General features: G+C 46.4%; 1 pseudogene; it reads left to right on the forward strand.

Moving 5' to 3' along the window:
• On the forward strand, nucleotides 2,080-3,708 carry LOC102188435 (annotated as a pseudogene).

Raw genomic sequence — 6,440 nt, forward strand, 5'->3', positions numbered from 1 at the left:
CTCAAGAAGCTGATTGGATGTTCAAGCAGAGGAGATGTTATCTGCAAAGACCTTGAAGCAGGAGTGAACCTATTATGGCTGGAGTAGAGTGAGGGAGGGGCCTCCCTGGTAGCTCAGCTGGTAAAGAATCCTCCTGTATTGCAGGAGATCCTGGTTCAATTCCTGGGTCGGGAAGATCCCCTGGAGAAGGGATAGGTTACCCACTCCAGTATTCATGGGCTTCCCTGGTGACTCAGATGGTAAAGAATCCTCCTGCAATGCAGGAGGCCTGGGTTTGATCCCTGGGTTGGGAAGATCCCCTGGAGGAGGGCATGGCAACCCACTCCAGTATTCTTGCCTGGAGAAGCCCCATGGACAGAGGAGCCTGGCGGGCTACAGTCCATGGGGTGGAAAAGAGTTGGACAGGACTGAGTGACTACACACATCGCAGCACAGAGTAAGGGAGGAGAAGCTTTTGGGTTATGAGGTTAGAGTCAGTGGAGTCTTGATAGGGAAGGAATAGTGGAGTCCACTCTAATCATTGACGTTTGTTCCCAGATGGGAAGCAATTGTAGGGTTTTGAATAGAAAGAAGAGTGACAATCTGACTTACATTTTAAAAAAATTGGGAAATTCCCTGGAGGACCAATGGTTAGGAGTCAGCACTGGGGGCCTGGGTTCCTTGGGCAACTAAGATCCCACAAGCCATTTGTTGTGGCCAAAAAAAAAAAAAAAGCACTTCTACTACAATGGTCAGTGAATCTCGTCCATGTGTATGTCTTTGGATTTTAAATAAATAAAAAAAAATAAAAACATCTGACTGCTATGTTGAGAATAAATTAGTAGGAAGGCCAGTTAGGAAACCAGCACAGTAACCCAGAGTGGTTCTCCCTGCCCTCTGACAGTTGGAACATGTGGCCTAGATTTCCAGTGGCAGAGATCTGTAGTTTGGGGACCTGTTTGGTCTCCTCAATGGACTGTTCCTCTGGCGGAGGCTTCACAATATTGCTTCTATCTTTTTTTTTTATATTATGGATTTTTTTTTGTTATGGTTTTGTTATGGTTTTTTATGTGGCATCTTAGCTCCCCAACCAGGGATCAAACCCATACCCCCTGCATTGGAAGGCGAAGTCTTAACCCATGGACCACCAGGAAAGCCCCCGGCTGAGGCCTTAATGTATGCATTCAAACAGTTCAAAAATAACTTAAACAGAGTTCCAATTGCAATCTGCTTCCTTTTTCTCAGTGTCACCCAGATCTTCAAGTTGCCCTCTTCACTTGCAACCAGGTTGTTTCCAAGTTTTGCTAGTCCAAACAGTGTTGGAATGAGTCATTTAACAAATAGGTGAATGTATCTGTAAGATTAATAACTGAGCTTCTGGATAATGGGAAACATGACTTCATAATTCTAATATTCCCGTGTTCTTTTCGATAGAAATTATAGCAATTTACATTCAGCTGGTTTTTCAGGATGTGTATTACCTTATATGGGCTTCCCTTGTGGCTCAGCTGGTAAAGAATCTGCCTGCAATGTGGGAGACCTGGGTTCAATCCCTGGGTTGGGAAGATTCCCTGGAGAAGGGAAAGGCTACCCACTCCTGTATTCTGGCCTGGAGAATTCCATGGACTGTATAGTTCATGGGGTTGCAAAAAGTCGGACATGACTGAGTCACTTTCACTTTCACTTTGACCACACGGACCTTTGTCCCTTTGTCTGCAGTTCAAGTGAAATAACCTTTTTCCCCACCCCATCCCTTGCCACCGCCCCTTCTCCTCCCCAGATCTCTCTCCTCCCCATCCACCCGGGTCTGGGACCCGGGAGGCCCCTCTTGTTGAAAGAGCGGCCGCCTACTGAGGTGAAGGTGGCTCTCCTCTCGAGTAGCCAAGTCAGGGCTTGTGGGGTGGTGGGGAGGGGGCAGGTAAGAGGATGAGCTCCCCCACACCGAGAGTGGGGAAGAGCCTGCAGTACCTCTCAGACCGTCTGCTGAGCTGTAGAGAGCGAGTAGCAGGCAGGCAGTGAGAAGGCGGCCCCAGGGAGCACGAGCTGCGCCTGGGCCTAGAGGAGAGCTAGCTGGGGCTGTGCTTCAAGGACCTCACCAACGAGCGGCAGGAGGGTGTTCCCGGTACTGAAGGTGAACGTGTCCCGCCTGGACCCCAATGCCGTGTACTCCTTCCTGCTGGACTTCCAACCGCTTGAAGTACCTGAACCAAGAGTGGGTACCAGGGGGCAAGCCTGAGCTGCAGACGCCCAGCTGAGTCTACATCCACCCTGACTTGCCCAACTTCAGAGCACACCGGTTGAAGGTGCCTGTCTCCTTCAGCAAAGTCAAGCTCACCAACAAGCTCAATGGAGGGGACTAGATCATGTTAAACATTGCTTCCCAGGAGACCCAGTTCATGGCAGTGAGCACTTACCAAAATGAGGAGCTAGCAGCTCTTAAAATTTAATACAGTCCATTTGCAAAAGCTTTCCCTGATGCAAAGGAAAGAAGCGATCACAAAGATACGATGGAAAAACCTGGAGCCAGCAGCCATTTGAATGCTGGCTGATTCCTGGAACCAGCACCCTGTGTCACCTGCCGCCCCCACCCTCAGTTCAGCGCCCTCCTCTCACAGGCTTCCACGCACGGCTGTGAAAGGTACCTGGCCCTGAGGAACCACCATCCAGGAGACCCTACCCCAGCCCTTATGCAGCAGAACAATTCTCAAACCCTTTCTGACAATTCATCTGCATGTCCATACTCCAACCCATGACAACTGTCCAGCCTTGGGATGCCTGCCCACACCAGCATGCTCCCCATGGGCCCCAAGGCTGGTCCTCCTATGGGCTCCCGCCAGTACGCCAGCCTGTGGTCTGTGAACAACGGCATGGTCACCCTGGGCGCCCAGGTGGCAGGAGTGCCCAGCGGGCTGAGAGCCCAGTTCTTTTCTAGGCTTCTCTGCTCACTCTGCCTCCCTCACCCACCTGGTCCCGGCACCCTCCTCCTCGGGGTCCCCACGAATGGGCTGCCACAGCCAAAGACATTGCCCACAGCTGGTAGGATCCCCCAGCCCGCCTCCTGGCCTTGTGGATGCCCGTGTTGCCTCCGTCGATGTGAACCAGAGCCTGTGTCTTAAAGGATGCAATGACTCTGCTGTGGCAGCAAGTGTTCATTTGGTTGGCAGTCTCACGGGGCGAGGGAAGGAAACGAGGCCTGTTAACCCTCCCTTTAAATAAGAGGAAGCTACATCTTCTGCTATTTACCTTACTTCATCCTCGGTGGCTGCAGTGCTGTCCTGGGTCCTTTATGTGCTGAGGTGAATTCCGGTGTGAAAGCGATGCAGGTGGCCTCACTCACCAGGATTCACAGTAGCAGTGACTTGCTAGCATCCAGAAACTCTGTTTTGCTTACAACACATAGATGACTCTGGCTTATCAAAATTTGTAAACTCCCCCGGTCATACTCCAATGAGGTAGAAAAACACACTTAATTTTCCTCCCTGTGGCTTTCGAGTAGTTTTCAGATTCCTTTTGTGGCAGGGATCATAGTCAGAGTTCAGCTGTGAGAGAATTAAATCATAGTTGGGGACAGCAGATTGTAGTTGAAATGACAGTGTCCAGCCCTGTCCACTAGGATGTGTTTAATTTGACCATATGTAGCTAATCTTTTGTATTGTTAAACCTATGACTGTTCGTATTTTGCTTTTGACAAACTAGCCAATCAGCAGAAAGCATCTTCTGTAAAATAAAACCAATGCAAAAAAAAAAAAAAGATTAAATGGATTATCCTTTTTTCTGAATTTCCATCAGTTTCTTAGGATCATCTATATTATATTATTTTTAAATTGTGCTTAGTTTTATTTTCGGCTGTGCCAGGTCCTGCTTCCTGTGCAGGCTTTTCTCTAGTTTCGGAGAGCAGGGGCTGGTCTTCATGGCGGTGCACGGGCTTCTCTTGTGGCAGGGCACAGGCTGCAGGCTGCACAGGCTCCAGTACTTGCAACGTGTAGGCTCGGTAGTGGAGACTTCCCAGTGGCTCAGTAGTTGTGGTGCGTGGACTAAGTTGCTCCGTGGGATGTGGGATCTTCCTGGATCAGGAATCACCCATGTCTTCTGCCTTGGCAGGCAGATTCTTTACCACTGAGCCACCAGGGAAGCCCAGACCATCTACAGTTTAATTTGCTTCATGACGGGACCGTGCCTTTTTCAACTTTTAGATTGTTTTTCCTTTACCTTTTCCACATTTAATATATACAGAAGGATATGTGACCCACAATGTGAACAAATGAACCTGTCACTTAACCCCCAAATTAGAGCACTACCAACAACCTGTGTGTATATATTACCACTCCCCTACTCCATTTCTCTCTCTGTGTACGTCTGTGTGTGTGTTAGTCATTCACTCTAGTCTGAGTCTTTGCAACTCATGGATTGTAGCCTGCCAAACTCCTCTGTCCATGGAATTCTCGAGTCAAGAATACTGGAGTGGGCTGCCAATCCCTTCTCCAGGAGATCTTCCCAACCCAGGGATGGAACCTGGTCCCTACACTGAAGGCAGATTCTTTACCATCTGAAGCACCAGGAAAGCTCTTCCATTCACTTCTGCCTCAACCAAAAAGAAATCACTATCCTGAAATTTGTATATTATCGTAATTTTGGTTTTGTTTACAGTATTTTTCCATATAATTTCTGATTGGCTCTTGCACAATTGGTGTATATTCTCTGTTACTTGGAATCTATTCCATTTTTTCTTGAGCTCACCAATTTTCAAATCTCATTTAGACCATTGTTTCCTTGGATCATTATTTATCCTATAGTTTTTTGTTTTCCTGGAGTTTCTGAATGCTCTATTTGGCTTATGTTTGTTGCCTTTATCACATAATAAAGTTTTCCCAAACCCTTAACCTTGAACTATCATTTGATTTAGCTTACAAAGGCTCCTTTTTTTCCTACAGCCCATCATCCTATAATCTTTTGCCATCCTGCCAAAATTCCCACATGTTGCTTTTGAGATCTTCAGGAAAGTTAGGATCCTAGGGTTCCTCTTCATTGCTCTCCTGGGTTAAAGTCACAGATTCTAGGATGTCATGTTTTACATTTTCTTGTTTGCTAGAATTCTTACTTTAGGGAGCTTTCTTTAAAAGTATGCAGGGTCAGATAGTAAGATCTCTGTCACAACTTCTTCTTTTTTTACTTAACAACCTTTCAAAATATAAACATCATTCTCAGCTCAATTGCTGACCGTTCATCTAACATGCAGCGGTGCTAAGTCTGATGCCAATTTGATGTGTTATTTCCATGATAGGTGATGTGTTTTTTCCTCTTTGGGGGTTGGGGAGGTGGTGCAGGGCACAGTTTGTGGGCGTACCCCAACCAGAGATTGAATCCAGGTCACAGCAGTGAAAGCACTGAATCCTAACCACTAGACCACCAGGGAATTCCCACGTAGACCCTTTTGACTTAAAGATTTGTATCTTTCCTTTAGCTCTTTCTCTTACTACTTCTTAGATAATATCTTTGATGCCACCCACTCTGTTCTTTCACTAAATCTCCTTCTTACTCAAAAGTAAAAACTGTCAAGTCAAACTTTTGTGTTTCTTAGGTATTTTTACCAGGATTGTTAATCTTGGTAGTACACTTCCTGTAGTAGACTTTATCCAAATATCTCAGAATTCTTTCTTACTTCTCACTGGAAGGAAGCAGAAGAGTTGCCTTGGAGCTCTGGGTGTCACCAGGATTTGTCATCTAACAAATACTCTAAGGTGTATCTTTATCGTGAAAGTTGGATCATAAAGAAGGCTGAGCACTGTAGAATTGATGCTTTTGAATTGTGGTGCTGGAGAAGACTCTTGAGAGTCCCTTGGACAGCAAGGACATCAAACCAGTCAGTCCTAAAGGAAATCAACCCTGAATATTCATTGGAAGGTCTGATGCTGAAGCTGAAGCTCCAATACTTTGGATGCGAAGAACCAACTCATTGGAAAAGACCCTGATTCTGGAAAAGATTGAAGGCAGGAGAAGGGGGCAATAGAGGATGAGATGGTTGGATGGCATCATTGATTCAATGGACATGAGTTTGAGCAAATTCCAGGGGACAGTGAAGGACAGGGAAGCCTGGCGTGCTGTAGTCCATGGGGTTTCAAAGAGTTGGACACAACTGAGCGGCTGAACAACAATGAACAACAACAAATACTCCCGGGTGCATCTTTATTGTTGAGGTCTCTGAATTCCCAAGGGCTTCATTCAGAGGTGCCAGTGTTTCCAGATCCACAAATACTCTGTATCTGCAGAAAAGAATCTTCCTTTTATTGTTTGTCTTTCCTAAGAGTGTGTTGGCTAATTGTAGGTCACTTTAAAAGCATTAAGAAACAAAATTGTTCGCTGCTTGTTGTACAGACACACCTTAGGTTAGTTTTCCTGTTTTCAAGCCCCCTTCTCATGCTTGCCCTCTGTCTTACCTGCTGCTTCAGAGTCTGAAGCATTTC

The sequence above is a fragment of the Capra hircus genome, chromosome 18, assembly GCF_001704415.2.
Source record: "Capra hircus breed San Clemente chromosome 18, ASM170441v1, whole genome shotgun sequence".
Classification (NCBI taxonomy): Eukaryota; Metazoa; Chordata; class Mammalia; order Artiodactyla; family Bovidae; genus Capra; species Capra hircus.